Genomic DNA, 21,341 nt, shown 5'->3' with positions numbered 1-21,341 from the left:
TTCCCCATTATTTTTGGAATTTAAGGGGGAAATGTGCATTTATATAATGCCAGAGCTGAATCACTGGCTACAGGCAGAGTACTGAGACCTGCACACACACCCCTACACGCATGCTCCCGTCCAAGATTTTACCTTGGCCGGTGGGGGTGGGGGGTACATTGGAGCCTGAGCTATCTATTCATTCGTTAGGAAATTTTTATTTTCTGCCACATGGCCAGCATCATTTTAGTTAATTTATGTTTCATCTCTTATCAAATATTTTTGAGTTCTTTTTTGCATCAATGCTGTCCCAGTTGTTAGAGATATAACAGGGAAGAAGCTAGGCAGGGTTATTTCTCCCAGAAAGCCTAAAAATTTTATTACAGGAAGACAGTAAATATTATATATGTATATATATGTAATATGTTATACATATACACACCATATATGTTATATATAACATATATAATATATCATATATTATGTACATAACATGTTATATATGGAGATATATTATGGATATATATATGTGTATACACACACACACACACACACACACACAAACGTACTCAGGTCAGCAGTGAGATACTAAGACAGATAGCTACTGCATGACCCTTACTATCATAGGGTTTCCTGGGTCAGATTGTAAAAAGCCTCCCCAAATCAACTGTTTTAATGAATATTATTTGGGAATACTTGAACTTAGAATAATTAGCATTACTTAGTATCATTAGTACCTAGAGACAGTTAAGCCATTTCATATCTTGTTTTAATTCCATAAAAATCAGCTCCTTCCCATCAGTAGAGGTCAGCTATTTCCCTTACAGAAACCTTAAAAAATGGCGGAAATACAGAAACAAATGTAGACTGGATGGTGCGGGGCTGTGCACACACATGTGCGCACACACATGCACGTGCCTCCTCCGCTGCTAGGAGCAGGTCCCCAAAGTCTTGCGCTGTCTCTCTGTGTGCTCAGGAATGTCCATGTGCGGCAGTGAGGTCGTCTTTCTCCTCCATGGAGTCAGGGCAGATTGCGCCACATGTGGGTGGTTTGACCGGCCAGCATGGACACCCTTTACTGTACCAACTGTGAAGCCCCTTTCCTAGGCTAACATTCCTGATGCAGCTCTGTGGTTCAGATCCTTCCTCCTCTCCACCCTCCCATTCCTCTCAGAGAAAACAGAGCTTCATGTCTGAAGTTACCCAGAATCTTGCTTGGCCCCTGTAACATAAGCAGTGGTCCACTACGCTCCCCTCCCCTCTCCCCTCTCTTCTACCCCTCTGTCCTCCAAGCCTCCTGAACCCACCCTCACAGTGCCAGCTCTGCAGCATCCCAGCCTGTGTCCCTGAAGATCTAGGACCTTGCCACACAGGTATCACGGTGCTTGAGATAGGAAGTATAGAAGTCAGACTTCTGTGTACGTGGCCTGGATTGGGCCACTTAGTGTGTATGACCTTGACACTGTCCTCATTCCTCAGAGCCTCCGTGCCCACTCCTGTCAACTGGGATTCATAGTGCTATCTGACTATTATGGGTAAGATTGATCTAATGACTAAACACTTCACTTAGTGTCCAGCCCTGGGTTGCCAATATTTAACCATTATTTTATTGAAATTTGTTTGATAGACTGAATAGATGCTCTCTTCAGGATCATTGTATGTGGCAACCACAGCTGATCAGGGAATGGGACCGGAAGAGAGAACTAGAGCATTCTGGGAAAGTTCTTTCAACTCACTATGTCCCAACTTCCTCAAGTTTACCATAGGGCAGCTTCTTCTTATTCTCCTTTTATGAAAATTGTAAAAGTGAAGACTCCATGTACATATGCAGGAACTGGGGCTTTCTTGTATGCATTTATTTTGCAAAAATGACTAAGTTGAAGAGGTTTTCTGTGTTCACCTTCTCCCCTCCTCCAAAAACAAAGAAAACCCTGTCAAAGAGAACAGATAAGGAACACCCCAAGGGACTGGGAATTCTAATGCGTGTGGATCCTCAGACTCAGGACCTTTCATTAACCACATCAGCCCAAGTGATTATCAGGAAAGGAAAGTGTGAGGCAGAGAAGAAGAAAATGCTTCTCTATTTGACAGCCAGAAACCATCTGTATAGAAGTTTTCTTTGTGAAAAGCATTTGCATTAATAAGGTAAAATATTAAAATTATTATGGATGAATTGTTACAAATCTGAAATGGACCTGAGCTTTGTATTTTAAATCAAAATATGTACAGTCTCATGAGATCAGTCTTGTGAAGTCGTCAGTGACTGCAAGACGCATTTCCCCTCTCAGTGTCGGTGAAGGCCCAGTTCCACCACTCAGACGTCACCTCCTCCCTGGGCTCTTCCTGCAGATCAGCCACATGCATCCCCTGGGGACAACCTGAGTCCTCTGGACCTGCTTACCTGTGACTGCACAGGCCTGGATTCACTGTTTACCCACAGCTCACGGGAAAGTCCTCAAGTATGGTACCTTTATCTTAGAATCTGTTTCCAGGGCTGCCCTTGGCTGTGGTGCAGCTTTTAGGTGCTTTCAAATAGGAGAGCAGGATTGTTGACTGTTTGCCATTGCCATCCAGAGGGAAGAAAACATGGACAGGCGTGGATTGCATGGTGCTGAACAGTGGCACAGGTATATTCATGTGGGCAAGTGATGCATCGCTGGGAGGTTTGGCTAAGCTAGGGTTTGCGTGTCCTTTCTGCCTCCTAGAACTCCTGGAGTACGAGATGCAAAAGAAGACATCAAAAATAAGTCTGTGTGCTCTGCATCCCACTGACTCTTGACTCTATTTCTTCCTGAACTCTTCACTCCTTTGCCCCTTTGTGGAGCTCCAAACCCAGTCCTCTCACTTTCTGCCAGCAGTTCTACAACTTCAAACAACACTGCACATATGGATGTTGAGAAGCATTTTACAGTCTCGGCTGCTTCAGCCAAACTGCTACGAAGCAGCTGATCTGAGCATGCCTGTGTTGGGGTTATACCTACATGTTCACTCAAAGCCTCAGGTGCTCACAAATGGGGCTTATGGGAAGCGATCAGATAGGTTGTGGGGGACACTGCTTACCAGTTGGAGGTGGGTCACTGGGGATGTAGCCCAGAAGGTCATTTCTCCCTTCCACCTCCCTTCTCTGCTTCCTGGCCTCCATGCCACGGACTGTTTCTCGCCTGCCATGTCACTCTGCCATGCCGCCCTGCTTCAGAGCCAGGTGGCGATGGACTGAAACCTCTTCCAACTGAGTCAGAACAAACCTATCCTACTTGGCATTGTGGGTGTCAGGCGCTACCATTTCTCAGCAATGGTAGCATCACTGAGATGGCATGTGTTCTGAATTTGTAGTCACAGGGTATCAGGCCAGGGCTAAGACTTATAGTGGCAAACTTAAGGCGCAGGGGAAACCCTTCCCAGGTCTGGGCCCCTGCTTCTGAGAATCCCACCAGGGGAGGGGGATGGCCGGCCAAAGTGCCCCCCTTCCTGGATCTCAGGGTTAGTTGACTTTAGCTAAGGTTATCTTCGGAAGCCGGAGCTCATTACTCTCCTCCCCAACCAAGTATCTTCCAAGCGTACAGATGATTAGGGACAGAGGATAAGGGATCATCCCTCATCTTTCAGACACCAGGCTGTTTTCAGAAGCATGGAGGAAACCAACTAAGAAATTCATAGTTTGAAGTTGATAATGGGCCAGTGAAAATTATCACGGCATAGGGGACTCATAAAAAGCAGTTGCTAATGGACCAAAGTTTCACTATTGTGATGAAATTCACCCTCTCTGTTGGCACGTTAAGAGGAGTCAGTAAAAAATTTTATTATTTCTCAAAGTTGCTGTTAATAAGTTTTTAACTCCTTTACATATAGCACTCACAGAAGTAGGCATTAAAGCAAAAGGGAAAGGGTCAGGCTCTGTATATTTGGTTCCATTTCTGCTTTTTCTACTTTAGCACGTTAAGAAATAACATAGAACATCCATTCTTTTTTTTTTTTTTTTTTTTTTTTTCCAAAACCAGGGATTGAACTCAGGTCCTGGAGCTTGCCAAGGAAGCACTTATTCCACTGAGCCATCTCCCCAACCCCTAGAACATCCATTCTTTAAAGATCATTGATCATTCCTTTTTTCAATTGTACTTTTTCTCTTCCTAATTTCTTATACATTTCTTTGTATTTTTTCTATCTTTTTCCAATTTTATATCTGGTAATAGGAATAACTGGTTGGAAGACAACAATATGTATTACAACAAACACTGTGAATTTCAAATTACTCTGTTAAGTGAAACTCTGAATCATTTATATTTTTTTTCTGTTTTAATTCTAATTTGTACTCTCTTTAAAAAAATAAAAAAGACCATTTAAGAAAGGGCCTAAGCATATCCTGTAGAGTTAAATAGTGCTTCTCAACTGAAAGCCCACATGGTTAACCTGGAGTCAGACTAAGGAAGACTCTGTTTTCCACCTGCGCAGTGGGGAGATTCCACCTTCTAAGGACAGAGCTGGAGGTGAACGGGCTTAATCTCTGTAAGCCATGTGAGCAGTGCCTGGTGCAGCGCACTAGCGGGACACCGCGTAGCTAATAAGTGTCCACAGTGTTTCCTCTCACTGGAGTTACTTCCTTTACCTGAGGTGTGGATGGGCATCTGCTTGGTATGGACCTGATAAACTGGCTGCTCGAATTCCTGTCTATTCTTTCTTAATTGAGTTGATTGTCAAGATTAATGCATCTTCATTGATTATCCTCATAGAGGCAAAAAAAAAAAATCTGGAGAATATTTAAACCCAGGAGAAGCAAGTTTGACCCCCACCCAGCCTGTAGCTTGACCAGTCCTCACTGGGCTTTAATGCATTGTCTATAAAGTGGATGTGATTCTACTGGTTCTCTTTCAATGCTTGGATTAACAATAACAACAAAATACATAGTTATTTGTGAATGTAAAGAGTCAACAGGTTCTTAGAAATTAAAATAAGGCCATCCTGGAAGACAAGACTATTTGTCTGTGGAGTGGTCCCATCTGAGGAGAAGAGATAGGCCCTGACCCAGGCAGGCAGACCTCTGACCGGAGCCTGTAACAGGACCACCCGTGAGAGCATCGGAGCCTGAGGCAGCAGCCCCATTGGCTGGTGCCATGGCAACACTGGCGGAAGAGACTTGCTTGTGGCTATGTCTACACAAGCCCCTGAAAAGTAAAACATTCAATCAATGAGTTGCATTGTCCACGCCACACTTCAATGGATCAATGTGGCTAATCTTGTCGCTGAATTAATTGGGTCACTTTTCCATGGTGTAGCTGCAGGGATTTTGTGTGTTTTTCCTATTATAGAAATAGTAGAGTTAATCTTCAGTCTGTATTTAGCTTCACGTTTGACCTTTGTGACCTCTCTGTGTTATAAAGGGAAGGAAGAGGAACAGGGCTGAATGAGAATAAACTCCGAAGTGAGTGTAGGCTGCAGCTGGAGTTGAATGACTGCTGTGACACTGAACCGCTTCTTAGGAAACCTTGGGCACATTTGTGTAGCATGAATATTGCTTTTTTCATCTGTGACTTGTAGCTAATAATTCCTTCTTTTCAGAGTTGTTTTGAAGACCAGGGTGGTGCTGAGTGCGAGCGGGCTTTATGAGGAGCGTAGTCTCACAGAAGTAGGTACTCTCTGTTCATTGGGATCGTGTTCCCAGGGAGGTGAAGTTGGCATTTCTGGAGTTGGATTCAGGGGCCAGGAGAGCCGTGGGCTGGTGGCCTTGGCATAAACGTGGCCAGAGAGAAACTCAGCAGATGCAGCCACAGGCCGTTCTGCAGGGTGAATGGCTTGCAAGGTGGTGACACCCAGACAGCAAGGGAAGACACACAAGGGGTGGTCAAAAATATGATGAGTGATTCCATTTAAAAGAATTGTTACAGTGAAAGAGACATTGCCATTAATTCTCTTCAAAATATGGCCCCTTTTTTGGAACATAGATAGCCCCTCCTCGTGTCACTTTCAGCAGCAGTTCTAAAGTCCTCTTTCCTGAGGGTCTTTACGTGGCCATGAATGCCGCTGCTGAGTGCCATGCAAATGGAAGGCCGGCTCACCAATGTGACGCCGTGGCCTCCTCCACCTTGTTCAGCTGACCCAGCGCTGCGAGACCTGAAGCTGTCACCAAAGTCAGAGCGATCGTGAAATATTAATGTTGAATCAGGGCAGGACGTGAGGCAGCCATGGCAGTGCAGTTGGCGACATTCGTGGCGGAGGGCCGCAGACCTGCTGCAGAAGTGGCAAGAAGGATGGCTCAGGGGAAGTGGATCGCGAGCGGGATCCATGGCGAAGCGCCTTCTACTGTAATCATTCTCTTCTTCATTTAAACACACAATGTCGCACCTTGTGTGTTACTCATCTTGAGAGCCCACGTACGAGGCAACGTTCACCGCTCCTAGATTGAAGGAGTTAATGAGTACAAGGTAGCCCACTGGAATCAAACACATTCCTTTCTTTCTTCATCAGAGCTTTTCACAGTGTCGCTCATACTCCAGCATTCTGTCTTCCCATGGGAAGTGTCTAGAAGGCAGACGTAGGCCCCACGTGGTGCAGCACCTTGGGAGTAGGTCCAGAAGTCTTTTTCCCTCCAGGTTTGGAGATTGAACCCAGGAATATGCGACAACTGAGCTATTATCCCTACACTGTGAGTTTGATTTGGTTGAGCTGAGGTCATGTTATGTTGCCAGGCTGTCCTCAACGCTGGAATCCTCTCCCCTCTGCTGTCTGATTAGCTAGGATTACAGACATTTCTCTCGTGCCAAGGCCAGTACTCTGTGGACAAGCCACCCCGATGACTCGGCTACTCCCTGGCATCTGAGAAATAATGAAAGGAAAGACTGCTTATTAGTTTAAACTCAGGACACAAGAAAAGCCTTTTTAAAAACAAAATGATAAGCTTATGATGATAAAGGTCCGGAGACCTCTTAGTTCTCCCACCCTTGGTGAGATGGTCAGGATAGCCAGAGATGGGTAATGAGGGGCATACACGAGACACCACTCACCACCTAAGACAGGAATAGGACCTTCTGCTGTCCTAGTCTCCTATGACGGGTTAGTTTTGAGTTGGGTCCATGTAGAGGACGCCTTGACCTAAGACAGGCACTGCCCCCTCAAGGGAATCAGCCATCTACAGAAGCCATATTTTACATACATATATAAAAGTAAAGGGGGATCTGTTGGAGGCCATTAACCGGTATCTACTCTATTCCTCTGCTGAGTCAAGTTTATGGCCCTTCTCACCTTGCCCATTCCCTGTGAATCACGTGCTGTGCCCTAGGGGTTACACCCTCCCCGTTGCCTAGATACCTGCTGACCCCAAGAGCCGAGACTTCCTCATTCCATCACCCCCTATATATACCCAGAACCTCCCCTAAATAAACGAGGCTTGATCAGAAATAAATAAATAAATAAATAAATAAAAATAAATAAATAAATAAAAAATAAAAACAAAATGATAAAACTAAATGGATGTTTGCCTCTGATTGTTGTAACAGCTTCATTTGAAAAACAAAAATAAGATCAGACACCCTATGTCTTTATTTATTAGCCTGAGAAGTCCAAAGGTCAAGAGAAGGTTTGCTTTGGAAGACTTTCCAAATCTCGAGTTTTATTATATTGATGCAGTATGTCTCTCCATTTGTATTTTACCTACTGGTCAGCATAGGAAGTGAGCAGCCACAACACGTTTGAGCAGAGGGGTGACTGTGAAGGTAAAATCAGAGGACTGCAGCATGACAGCAGGATCTGAACCGTGCACTGGAGGCCTGGTTCCAGCAGGTGCTGACACAGTGACACTCACCTTGGGCCCCGATAGTAACTTCTACTCACATTAGCAACACCCAGGCTAACCTCCCCTGGGAACCACTTTCTTGTCATATGACAAAATGCCAGACATGACACCTGTACCTTAAAGGGGAAGAGATTACATTGGGCTCAGAGTTCTCCTGAGCTCAGTCCATAGTTGGCTGGCCACAAGGCAGAAATGATAGGACAGAAAGCTTTGGTGGGGGAAAGCTGTGAGCCTACAGCAACCAGGAGCGAGGGAGGGAGAGAGAGAGAGAGAGAGAGAGAGAGAGAGAGAGAGAGAGAGAGAGAGAGAGAAAGAAACAGAGAAAGAGACACAGAGACAGAGACAGACAGAGAGACAGAGATAGAGACAGAGAGAGAGAAGGGAGGAGCCGGAGACAAGAATCCACCTTCCAGGTCACCCTCAGTGAGCCCCTCTTCTGATCAAGCCATGCCTCCTCAGAGCACATTTAACCAGAACTCATCCATGGACTAATCTACCGATGCTCTAGCACCATGCACCAATCACCTTCCAAAAGCCCAACTTCTGAACACGAGTCACTGGGGGGCACATTCTAGATCTAAACCAAGAGCAACTTCCCAAGGGCAGAGTGCCTCGTAGCTACCTACCCTGCGCATGTGCAGTGAGTCTGTTTGAGATTTTCATTTTTTAATTTTTTTCATGTGTTTGGTACAGGGTCTACTGGGCCTCACTACGTAGAACGTACTCGCGGCGATCCTCCTGTTTTCAGCCTCCCAAATACTGGGGTTACAGGCACGCGCCACCACGCCCAGTCTCAATCGCTGTCTCAGCGTGCCCCGGGGATAGGGCCGGCTCAGCACTCGGGATTGAGCCCCGCCGATGCACTCTTCCTAAGCAGGTGCTATAGTCGCTGTTTGAGTTTTTAATGGCTGTGGCCTTACACCCTGGGTGTGGCAGCAGGAGGGCTCCTGAGATAGGGAGTGATAATTCTAAACTACTCACACCTCCTGGAGACAGGGAATAAGGACAGGCGCCTGGGAACTTACCCTACTCACTCCCTGGCTGGGTCTTGCTGAATCAGCCCTCCCAGGAAAGCCACTCACCTTCTTCCAGTGGCCCACCGCTCTGATGACAAGGCAACAGAGACGCCGCACAAGTTTAGGAGACAAGGTAAAGAGTAACTAACATGTGCAGTTGGAAGGTTAAGAGGAGCCTGCAGCCTCTGTTCCTTATTGGTCTAGGCCTGGATTATTATTTTTTAATTTTTTAAAAAAATCTTTTGATTGATTGATTGATTGATTGATTGATTGATTTGGTACAGGGTCTCACTACACAGCCCCAACTCATAATGCGCCTCCTATCTCAGCCCCTCCAGTGCTGGGATTATAAGCGTGCACCACCACTGCCAGTTTCAGTGGCAGCTCAGCACACTTGGGGTTCTGGGGCCAACACAGCATGCAGAAGCGAGGATCAAACCCAGGTCTTTGCGCTTGCCAGGCAGGCACTTAGTCCACCGAGCTGTCTCCCCAGCCCAGTGTTATTTTTAATAAGCAAACACCCAGCTGTGTGGGGCTCAGTGTGATCCTCTTCCTACTTCATCATCCTGACTGTACGCCAGGATCTGCTGGCACCAGCAGCAATAAATTAGGGGATGCTGGCTGGGGCTCAGTGGTCACTCTTGCCTTCTTAAAAAGATCTGTTATTTGTGCAAACATTATATCATATTGGACTTTTAAAAAGTATTATGATTTAGCACATTTTGAGGAATATGTACTAGCTTCCCCCTCCGTATGTGTCAAGGGAAGCTGATACACTCTGAGTCCTAACCTGATCTCAACTGGGTGACAGGTGGCTGGTTGAGTCCCTTAGTGGATTTCCTGTTGCTCTAACAAAACACCTGGGTTTTTATTTGCCTGACCTTACGAGGACCATCTCAACGCTAGGGTTGGCTGGATCTTCGACTATGGGTAGCTAAAATAATTATCATGACCACAGCACAGCAGCTAACACCGAGTACTTCTTTCTGTATTATCTGTGTTACATCACTTAATCCATGTCCCTTCCCTATTGGTAGAATCACAGTCCTTATTTCTCACAAAGGGCAATTGGAACAGAATGCTGTCTGTTGTGTGATAGCAGAATATATCTTCTTATGCCAGCCTATGGAATAATCACTCTTAGGAATATTCTAGTATAGCAGGAAGCATCATCAAAAGAATAATTAGAAACTGCTTAGAAATAAAAGCTTGCGGCTGTTACCCACAGTGGCTTGCAGGGAGCGTATGAGCCAACCAGCTTAACTTTCTCTGGCAATAGAACGGTCATTTTCATAGACTAGGAAACAGGTACAGAGGTGCTGCACCTTCTGCCTCGCTCTCTTTGAAATTCTTCAAGGTAAGTGCCAGGAACTGGGACTAAACAGGCGACAGAGTGACCTCCCATTGCGAGTGTGCAACCCCAGAAGGGAGCAACACAGATAGCTGCCGCCTACTGCTGTCTCCCATCCTGGCCATTCTGCACTCCACTCTGCTGAAGGGAGAGGTTTTCACTTTTCTACAAGACAACCTGAAGACATCAGAGTCTCCCCAGGGGCATCAAAGTGCAGGCTGCAAACCCTGGCTGACAAGGGCCCCTCGGGAACTGGCCTTGCCACAGGTCTCTCCAGCTCTCGCTCTCTCTCTCTCCCTCCCTCCCTCCCTCCCTCCCTCCCCCAGAACCCGATTGTTATCCCTCACACACACACAGAGAGCTTCCATGTCTCCTTCAGACCTCTGCTCCTGTTGTCTGGAATGTTCTCTGCCAACTCCTTACATGGTTCATCCCTACACGTCCTTCACAGCTTAGACTGTGTCTTGGCAGACATCCTGAATCACCAGGTCTGTGCCAGGAATCCTAACCGAGTGCTTTCCAAGCTCCTGGTAAAATCAGCCCTTGATATCCTACTTCATCTCTGTCTTTAGGACTCCTTACTCGTGGAAAAAGACCCAGGTTTCCAAGTCCCTTATATGCAATGGCCCCTTATATGTGCACATAATTACATACATTTTCCCATATATTTTAAATCATCCCTAAGTTATTCATAACATTTGATATAACATAAATGTTATGTGGCAGTTGTTTTGCTGTGCTGTCGAGAGAATAATGACAAGGAAAGTCTGTGTATACTTAACACAGACACAATTTTTTTAAAAAATATTTTTGATCTGCGGTTGGTTGAAAAACCTGTATGTGTGCAATGCAGACATGAATTTGTTATCTGTGTGGTTGGGTTCCCAGGCGCAAAACAGAGGCTGACTGTATTTACCATCCTGTCACCTGGATCCCACTGCCCTGCACAATTTATTTTAGCTCAAGGGAATATGATAAAGAGAGTTATTAATGACATTGACCTGGGAAGCAGTTCTATCAAATGCTTTCTGGTAGTTCTGTGTCATTTTTTATCATCACTGTGAAAAACTTAGGAATACAGTCATCAAATGGGTACGTATTATTAAATTATAGGAGGTTGCCAGAATTCTAGCTGTGGAAGAAAAATAGAAAGTGTTCTTGAAAGATTAGGAAATGATTTCATCAACAAAGCTGAAATGGAATATGGCAAATACTGGGTCATCCTCCAAAGAACACAAATCTAATGACACAAATACAGGATGGCTAAGCAGAAATATAGCGGGAAAACACTTAGGGTACATAACTAACCACGAGATAAATGTGAGTCAGCAATGAAGAGCCATTACTGAAAGAAAACGCAGGACCATGCTTATTTCCCAGCTGTATTAAATGGGGTTTGATGTCTCTGTCTGGGAAGGCTTTCTACCTCCCCCCGTGGCTTGAGCAGAAACGAACATCAGCTCTCAGACACCAAGTCATAAACCAATGAAATATATTTGGGAGAAATATTAAAGAAAATGAGGTAATTTAGCATAGGCCAGAGAAGGAAATTACAGTTTCTGAGAATCAAGTAAGGCTGTTGCATTACACACTGAAGCTATGCTCCAATTAGCAACATGTTGCATTAATGGACATTATCTCATGCAAGTTTTACAGCATACTTAGAGGTTAAATATGACTACCACCATTTTACAGGTCTTTTTATTTTAATGAGAGAGTCGGATTGTTCTTTAATGTTCAGTAAAGGCCGAACTAGCTTAAGTTTCTGGTTGACAAATCACTTTTCTCCCAAACACATTTCTTGGGGAAAATATTGCTCATGGAGAGTAAAGAAGTCCTTATAAATCCCAGGACCTACCTGCTATGTGCTATACTAATTGTTAAGCGATTGAAGCAAATGGATGCATAAAACACAGGCATGATGAAGTGTCTTAGTGAGTTATGGCTGAAGGCTATAAAATGCTTCTTTGTGAGAAAGAAACTGGCAATCACCTGTCGTCCATGGTTTAGATGAGTGATCCCACGCCACTGGGATTCACATCTTTGTGAGCAAAGTGAGGCCACACATAAAATTTTCAATGTTCGTTTATTACAAATTTCTTGATTATGTAGTGGTAACCTTTATACAACATTTACAAAAGAGCAGTTTGAGAGGATACAACAAAGCCTAGCTGACTCCAATTTCTTGCATTTTCTTCTTCTGCCTAATAAAAAGTTAGCATGCTCGTCTTGCTTTGAGGAGGACTGGCACAGGCCTCTCCCAGTTGGAGATCTATTGGGGCTCGAGGAGGTAAGGCATTATCAAAACCCAGAAGAAGAGGAGAGTCAGAGAGCAAAGTATTAAATTGTATAACTTGGGCCTGCTTTATCAGCTTTCCAGGCAGATGCATCTCCAAAGCCAGGACCTCTGCAGTCAGGCTGGCTGATGAGATCTGGGAAATTGGAAAGGTAAAGGCGCTGCTTGCCCAGGAAGCATCCAGGTGGTGTCTGGCCGTGCAGCTGGTTTCTGTGAAATCAGGCTGCAGTCCAAAGCCACTTCCCCCGTGATGCCCTCCCTGGGAAGGAAGAGCAGGCGTGGCTTCCTGGGCTGTACTAGCGCTGTAAGTTGTGGTATGGAAGAGTAGCACTTCTCTAGTGTGTGGTAGCCTCTGCTGCTCCAACTCAACAGTGCTCTTCCCAGTAAAGGTGGCCAGAAGAGGATTGCCCATCTTTGCGTGGACCTCCTGCATGAACAGACTTGGGGAAACTGGGGCAATTCAATAAACCTTGCATCCATGCCCACAAAAAGATGTAGGTCCTCAGTATCTTCATGGGACAGGAACAAGAAAAATGAACTCAAGATAGGACAAGGAAAAAAGAGTCAGTTCACCTCTGTCTGGGACACAGGTGGTCCAAGGTCCATTTAGAGCAAACGCTAGACCCTGAATGAACATCAGTAAAATGTACTATCCAAGCAAGAGCCTTGGCCATGTGGAAGCACACAAATGAATCAATGAGCTGGTCACACCAACCTGTGTTCCGACAGCTTTTGTTTGACTAAATGAAAATTCTAGCTCTGCCTCTATCAACCATGTTCTTAATCAACTTATTTTTCATCTCTGAGCCACCACCATTTCCCATCTGTAAAATGGGTCAATAACATTGTCATGGGCTGTGTTACATGTTGGTCAATGATGGGCTACATATACGATAGTGGCCCCATAAAATGTTAATGGAACTGAAACATTTCTATTGCGTAGTTATATCGTAGCATTCTAGTAGTATAGGGAAATGCATAATTTACGTGTTTGTAGTGTAAATCAATCCACTGCATTGGCAGTTATAAAAAACATAACCCATAGAATTATCTATAGTACTCAATGCAACATAATGGTAATAAATGACTTAATAGTTTATGAATTTACTGCACTGTTCATTTATTTATTGTATACTCATATTTTAGAGCATTTGCTGTAAAATATTATTCCATATTGTGCTGGCAGCAGCCTCCTGCAGCTTATGTTAATTCCCTAACTTGATGGGCGTCATTTCCTCTTGTACTTGATTTGATCTCACGTTGCTTCATAAACCACAGCCCTGGGGGCAATAGATTATAAGTATAAATGTACAGTGCAGTGAAAATATGGTGAATGCTTGGATCTAAAAATACTTATCACAGCAGAAGACACGCCCACCAACAACCCTCGACCCCTCCCCCTCTCTGGACTCAGTCTCCCGTCATGCCTTGCACTTCCGGAAACAGTTCTCAAGGCCACTCTCTTGAGCGCCTCTAGTTGTCCCGTTGTGGTTGCTCCGTGTCTGGAATCTCAAAATATCAATGCTTCACAGTCATTTAGACTTCGGGGGAGAACCAGATGTCACAAGTGCCAGATTCAGTGAATAAAGTGGATGGGGACACATTGCAACATTTCTTTTTTTTTTATATGCCGGTCTTCCTGTTGAATGGCACATGGCGCCGGCAGTCACCGTGTTTTGATAAAATTTCGTAAAACCTCGAAAGAAGAGTTCCCCAACTACTTCAGAACGTGATAAGGACTGAGCCAGGCCAGGTGATGCATGCCTGTAATCCCAGCATGTGGGAGGCTGAAGCAGGAAGATCACCACAATTTCAAGGCCAGCCGGGATTATGCAATGAGGCCCAGGCTCTAAAAACAGAAATAGAATGTGGTAAGACTTGTGGCAAAAATGTGGCCACAAGGGAAATATTTTGAAGTGGATTCACGGCAATATGTATTTTGCTATAATTCATAGTATATTTTGATTGCCCTTTTTGCATATAATATAAATAATATATATACATGCACATACACATATAAAAATATGAAGCCCATGTGTACAGTAAACTAAAATACGTAGTTCTGTGTGAGTATACTCTCTGATGTTCACATGGTAATGAAATCGCCCAGGGCCTCAAATCTTAGTACGTACACCTGTCATTAACAATGTGTGACTAAATTCTAAACACCTTGCAGAGACAGTGTGAGCATGTATAATGGGTGAAAAGCATTGAGCTCAATGTCGGATCTACAGTAAGTGTTCAATAAATGCCACACGTTCCTCTCTCCTCTATTTGGTTATTTTCAAGCTTTCAACTTTGAGATGATTGGAGCTTCCCATGACGTTGTAAGACATAAACGCCCGGCCCAGCAGCATGTGCCTATAGTGTCCGCCTTCGAGAGGCTGAGATTAGAAGAGGCTGCAAGCCCAGCAGTCCAAGGGCAGCCTGATAAGACCTCACCCCCTAATGCCCAAAAAGAAAACAAGAAATAATGCAAAGGAAGTATTTCTGGGCATCGCAATTCCTCCAGTGCAATATTTTACCAAAACGTGGTTCAGTGTCACAGCAAGCACACTGCTAGGGGCACAGCCAAGAAAGCGTGCGGCTCTGTCACCACGGGTCAGTCCTGGTGTCCCCGCGTAGCCTCCTCACCCACCTGTCCTCCCCTGCTCTGGCCCCTGGCCCCCAGAAGCCATCCCATACCCATGTCTATAAGTGTTTCATTTCAAGGGGTAGACAAAGCAGAAACAAACAGCGGATCATCTACTCTGAAAGCTGCCAGGACGTTCACTCACATGGTGCATATGCAAAAAGCACGTCCCTTCTTTGTGGCTGAGCAGGAGGACGCACTACCCTGCGTCTGGTGCCCAACGCTCTGTGGTGTTCTTAGCTTTTGTTTGGTTAGTCATTTCTCGGCTGAAAACATCTGGGCCTTTTTCAGTGTTTGGACATTATGAATAAAATTATTGCAAAACAAAGCTGTCATAAACATCTGTATGTGGGGTGTGGGGGTGTGTGTGTCTGAACCTAAGACTGCATTTCTCTGAAATAAATGCCCAAGCGTGCACTCGCGACAGTGCGTGGTGTGTGATGCTTGCTCTTTTAAAAGCCAAGTGTTCGTATCTCCTTGTGTGCTCTTTTGTCGCCTGTCTCCTCTTCTGTGAATTTCTTCTCATTTCTAGCTAGTCTGTTTGCTTTTGGAAGTGTCTAATTGTTCTGGCAGTTTTCATGTAGCCCATGTCCTGGTTCTTTTTAACCAGGTGAGTTGCAAGTATGTTTTGCTCGGGCTGTTATCTGTCTTTTCATCCTCCATGAAGGATCTTTTCAGAGCAAACACCTTCAAATCTGAGGTCAGATCTTTTCTGAGTATGAATTGTATGCTTGAGTTGAGTCTCCAAATTCTCTGTATAGCTCATTTTGGATTCATAGAAACGTGGCCTATTGTTTTTTTTTTTTAAATTGTGATTCATTTTACACTGAGGTTGTGATTCATTAGAAACCAATTTTTGATTGTGTGAGTTTTAGGTCCAGCGTCTACCTACCTGTGTGTCTGCTACCTTCTCTATCTACTTTGGCACCGATGCCTATTTGCTCCGCCGAAGTTGTTGAAAACCTTTCTTTCATGGAAGACATACTTTTGTCAAAAACAAATTCCAAGGGCTGGCCAGACAACTCAGCAGACTAAAGCACCTGCTTCAGCAGAGCGTAGTGGCTGCAGTTGGGTCCTCCGCATGTCGTGCATTCCTCATGCGTACTAAGATGATGAATGAGGCTGGGTATGGTGGTGTGTGCCTGTAATCCCAGCACTTGGGAGGCTGAAAACAGGAGAATCAGTATGAGTCTGATCTACATAGTGTGACCCTGTAGACACTATAGACCCTGTCCTCAATTCATAGAACAAAACAAATTCCAATCCTGCAGCTCAGTTTCTGGGTCCTCTATTTTGTGCTATTGATCTGTGTATGTGTCCCTTCACCAGTGCCAGACACTGCTGATTACTGTAGCTGTATGATAAGTCATGAAAGCCAATGGCCTTCCTGCTTGCACCAGCTAGACCTAATATAGGAGGGGGCCAGTCCACTGACTCAATTTTCCTTTTTCCAGATTGCTACATCTAGTGTTAACTCATTCTTTCTTTGCAAACTTTAGAACAGGCTTGGCTTTAACTTCAGAAAACATTACTGGGAGCCAGATACTAATTGCAGTAAAGCCATAAATTAGATCAGAGTAAATCAAATCAATATTCTTATTTTATTGATTTTTTTCCCAATTTATAAATATGAAGTTTCTTGGTTTATTTAAGTTTTTTAAAAATTTCTGTCAGTAGCACTTTTTATTTTCAGCATACAGAGAATATATGTATTTGTGGTTCTCATTAGGTCCGCCTAAGTCCTCAGCATATTTTCTTAGAAATGATCATAAGTGATAATGTGCTTTTATGAGGTCTTATTGAAATATGCGCCATCTATATGAGACAGATAAGAGTGAATATGATTCTTACTATTTTTTAAAAAAGATTTTAAACATCATGCTTTTTATCCTACTTTTTATCTTCAGAGTATCCATTCTAACTTTTAGTTATATAAGAAAGAGATTTTTTAAACAATAAAAAAATAAAAAAATTAAAAAAGAAAGAGATATTTTTTTACTAACTCATTTATTAATTTTGAGAATTTTGGTAGATACTATTGGGTTTTTCTGTACAGACCGGTTATGTCTGCTGTCAATAGGAAGGCTTCATTCCTTCGTGTCCAGTTGTTATGTCCTTTCTTTCTTCTTCCTGCCCTTTTGAAGTGACTGGGACCGCTCCCCCAGTGCTGCATCACAAAATAGTACAACCAGACCTCTCCTAGGCTAGTGCTTATCTTTCACTATTATGGATGATATTAGCTGTTGGGATTAGGTTGATTTGTTTTTATCAAGTTTGGGAAGTTTTTCTCTATACCTGTTTTACTAAGACTACTTTTTAATAAAGAATGGATGTTAGGCTTTGCCAAACACTTTTTATGTGTTTACTGACATAATCATGTGACTTTTCCTCTTCAGCCTGGTGATATAATATGTCACAATAATTTATTCTTGAAGAAAGTATGAAATCAGACTTGTACACTTAGAAAAAATCCCATCTGGTCATGGTTCATAGTTTTGTTATACATTGCTGCATTATGTTTGCTAAAGATATTAGTGGATTTTGTATCCTTAGTCAGTAAGAAATAGTAGTCTACGGCTTCCTAGTTTTTGCATTATCGTGTCTGACTTTGGTAGCACAGCAGTAGCAAGCCCAGGAACTAGTGACAATGTGTGTTCTCTCCTCATCTCTGTGTGAAGGAAATTATATGAAATTAGGGTTAACTTTTTTCTCTAAAGATGGGCTACAACTTCTCATTGGTAACTTCTGGGGCTCAAAACTTCTTTCAGCCAACATTTTGGCCCTAGCCTTCTAAGGTCAATTAAGACTCAGGACATATGAGAACTTGTACTGTAACGTCATGTACCTCAGTAGTGTCCCAAATTTTCTGATCAAGAAGATTATGGGGCCAAAGAGGAAAGTGATCGATGATGTAGAGTGGGCCTAAGGAGAGTCACATGGGGAGAAGACACTCTCTCAGGCTTTCACAGAGAGCACATTGGCCAAGCAATGGCCGTGACTCATCCACATGGCTGCACTGATAAAGGTTCTACAATCTGAGGTACAGGATCTCAGGACAAATCCTGAGGGCATTTCACTGACCTTCTCAGACCAAAAAGCTACAACTCTTGTTGCATAGGTCCTGCTTTACCTTGGTCTTAACCATCCAGTAGAAAAGTATGAAGTCGAAATATAAGAAATAAAGCCATGCTGTTAAGTTGAGCTGTGGGGGACTCAGGTCAATAATTTCTGACATTGCCAGTTAAACAGAGGACCCAGTGCTATTATGGGCTACTGGACTCTTTTGGAATATTTTGCTGAGTTTACACACCTATAATATTCAATAACGGAACTTAGAAAAAATGGGGTATACCGATGAATGTCCATTTTGTATCTGTGTATTCAAAGAGGTTGGGATAGATATATAGTTGCATTCTCTTAATGAATAGAATGATTTGTTCTAATGGTGTTTGTAAATGGGATCACAAGTCCGCATCTTGTACAGCAATTAACCACTAAGAAGAATATATGCAGTGTATTATTTGTTGAAACTGTATTTCTGATTGGATTTGAAACTGTCTCATTGCTGTCTGTTTATCAATAAAACTTTGAAATAAAAAAAAAACTTCTTTCAGCAGCTTTTAAAGAAAGTATTCTACTTCTGTAATCGTTTTGACCTGCAGGTTGCTATTTTGCTTGATTGAGTTTGAGCAGCTAGTAGTTTTTGGAGCATTTATTTATTCCAAATTACAGTTTTATGAGGCCAGAATTGTTTGTCCTGTTCTGTGGCAGGTTGAGTGGTGGCAGGCCTCAGCCTTTGGAGCTTATAAGTAACATCACCTTAAGGGCAAAGGGAGATTCTGCTGGTGCAAGTCAGAGATCTTGAAATGTGAAGATTGTCATGAGTCACACGGGCGAACCAAGAACACAATGCTGGGTCTCCTGAAATCGGGAGGATGTGGAGATTTAGATGCAGCAGGGAGAAGACAGCAATGTGATAATGGGAGGAACTGCTGGGCCGTAGGCTTGTGAGAGGTCGGCAGGAGCTCTAAGCCCAGGACTGCAGACAGCAGAGCGACAGCAGCAGAAAATGCAGGCAACCGACTCATCCTGAGGCTCCAGAGGCAGGCCCCGGAGACTGCTTTGAGATTTTGAATTTCCAGAGCCATGAGGGGAAAAATGCGTGTTGTTTTGAACCACAAAGCTCCTGGCTTTTTGTGGCAGCAACATAGGGAATGAGTATATTCTCTCTTACACGGTGCTGTAGCGTGGGATTCTTTTTATTTCTTTATTTCTTTTTTATTTTTTCAAAGGATTCTTTTTAGTGGAAAAAGATGGATTTTTAACAATAACCATGACTTGTGTCTTTATTTTTATCAGTCTTGCTAAAGGTTTATCAGTTTTAATTCTTGCATTTTTGAAATAGTAATTTTTTTTTGATGTGTCTCACTTTCCTATTTTCGATTTCATTGATTTCTCTCTTGAGCATTTCAGTTTCTTCATTAAGGCTTATTTTGTTTTCTTTTTCCTGCTTTTTTAAGATAGGAACTAAAATGACCAATTTTAGACATTCCTTTAGTCCTATTATGAGTGTCTAATGCTATTAAGTTTCCTTTCTCCGTTGGCTTTAGCTGCTTTCCACATAATTTGAAATGTCACAATCCCTCCTTTATTTATTTCTGTGTTTTTACATCTTCCCTTTGCAGCTTTCTCTTTGACCGTGGATGAGAAGTGTGCTATTTATTTTTCAAATATTAGAAAAGTTTCCTGTTGTCTTCCTTTTACTAATTTCTCCTTAGAGAAAACATTCTGTGTGATTTTATTTCTTTTCAATTTGTTGAAGTTGGTGTTGTGGTATAAAACGTGGTCCGTTTGAAGAATAGTCGATGGGAACTTTCTGAAAAGTGGAATTTGCTATTTGTGGATAGGGTGTGTGTTAAGTCTTGTTGGTGGACTGTGTTATTCAAATTTTGCATAGTTTTGTTTATAATCCCTTTGCCTTTGTGTTGCTGAGGAGGAGGTGGTGATGTCTTCCACTGTAACTATGCACTTGTCTGCTTCTACTATTAGTTCTCAGTTTTTGGCTTACATATCGTTTATCTCCTGTCTGAAGCCCATTGCCATGTAAAGGGGAAAGAGAAACACTGACACACTCCTCTCTGTTACCGAAGGGTGGGGCAGGAAATTCCACACCCTGCTTGGTCCCACTGACCTCTTGACAGAAAAGGAGAGGAAGAGGGTGCCAGGGATGCTTCCTCCAGTCACCCCATTCCTCTTCAATGATTGTGGGCACGGGGGTGGGTATTGTACACCTTGATGCACAAGACATAGAAAGCGAGGGAAACAGGAGGGCTAACCAGCCTTGCTTGTTCTCCTGGTCACCAGGCAGATGTGGCTACTCAGCACACACTGGACACACATTCATGGCATTATGCACTCCTATGGACTGACCACTCATTTGTACGGTAAATGTTTTCCTTGCAAATGAAACTTATTAATATAAACATTTCTAATTTCTTGTTACTGATGTCATGATATATATTTTCCATTTTTCACTGTACTTCCAAAGTCCACATCACTGATTCTGAAGTGATTTTCTTCTGAGCATAATATAGTTAAGTAATTTTCTTTTATTTCCTCTGCCAATTTTTATCTTTCAACTTGCTTGATTATTGGCACATTGACTACATCATTTTGTTTGTGTTTGTTGCTTCCTCTGTTTCCTGCTTTTCTGCGTCTTTGTTTCCCCTTCTCTTATGGATTATTTGAATGTATTTAGGATTCCATTTTGATTAATTTACAGTGCTTGAGAGTATCACTACAGTGTCCTTAAAGGTTGTTGCATGTTTTGCATTATAAGGCAAAACATAGTTCACTGACATCCGTGTATTATTGCTTCAAATAAAGTATAAAAATCTTGTTTCCATTTAGCTTCTTTTGTCCTTTCCAATTTCAAAATATAATTATCCTAAATTATATCTCTAAAATTTATTGAGCACTGTAGCAGATAGTGTTAAGACTTTTGCTTTAATGACCAAATATCATTTAAGAAACTCACAGGAAGTAGACACTCTTTTCCCTGTTTCTATGTTTACGCCTGTATTCTTTTTCTTTGAAATTTGCAAAAGCTTCCATTATTCTTTATTTCTTAGTGTTTACTTAATTTTGTATTTTAAAGAGAATTTAAAAACAATAAAAATGATTATTTCCTCTTAGTTTTTAGCCATTCTTTTTTATTTTATTTATTTATTTATTTTGTATTTTTAAGGAAAGGTCTACAGGGTCTTCAGGGTCTCACTACTAGG

The sequence above is a fragment of the Octodon degus genome, unplaced genomic scaffold (genome assembly GCF_000260255.1).
Source record: "Octodon degus isolate 3935 unplaced genomic scaffold, OctDeg1.0 scaffold00105, whole genome shotgun sequence".
Taxonomy (NCBI): Eukaryota; Metazoa; Chordata; class Mammalia; order Rodentia; family Octodontidae; genus Octodon; species Octodon degus.
Note: the sequence above shows the minus strand (reverse complement) of the source record.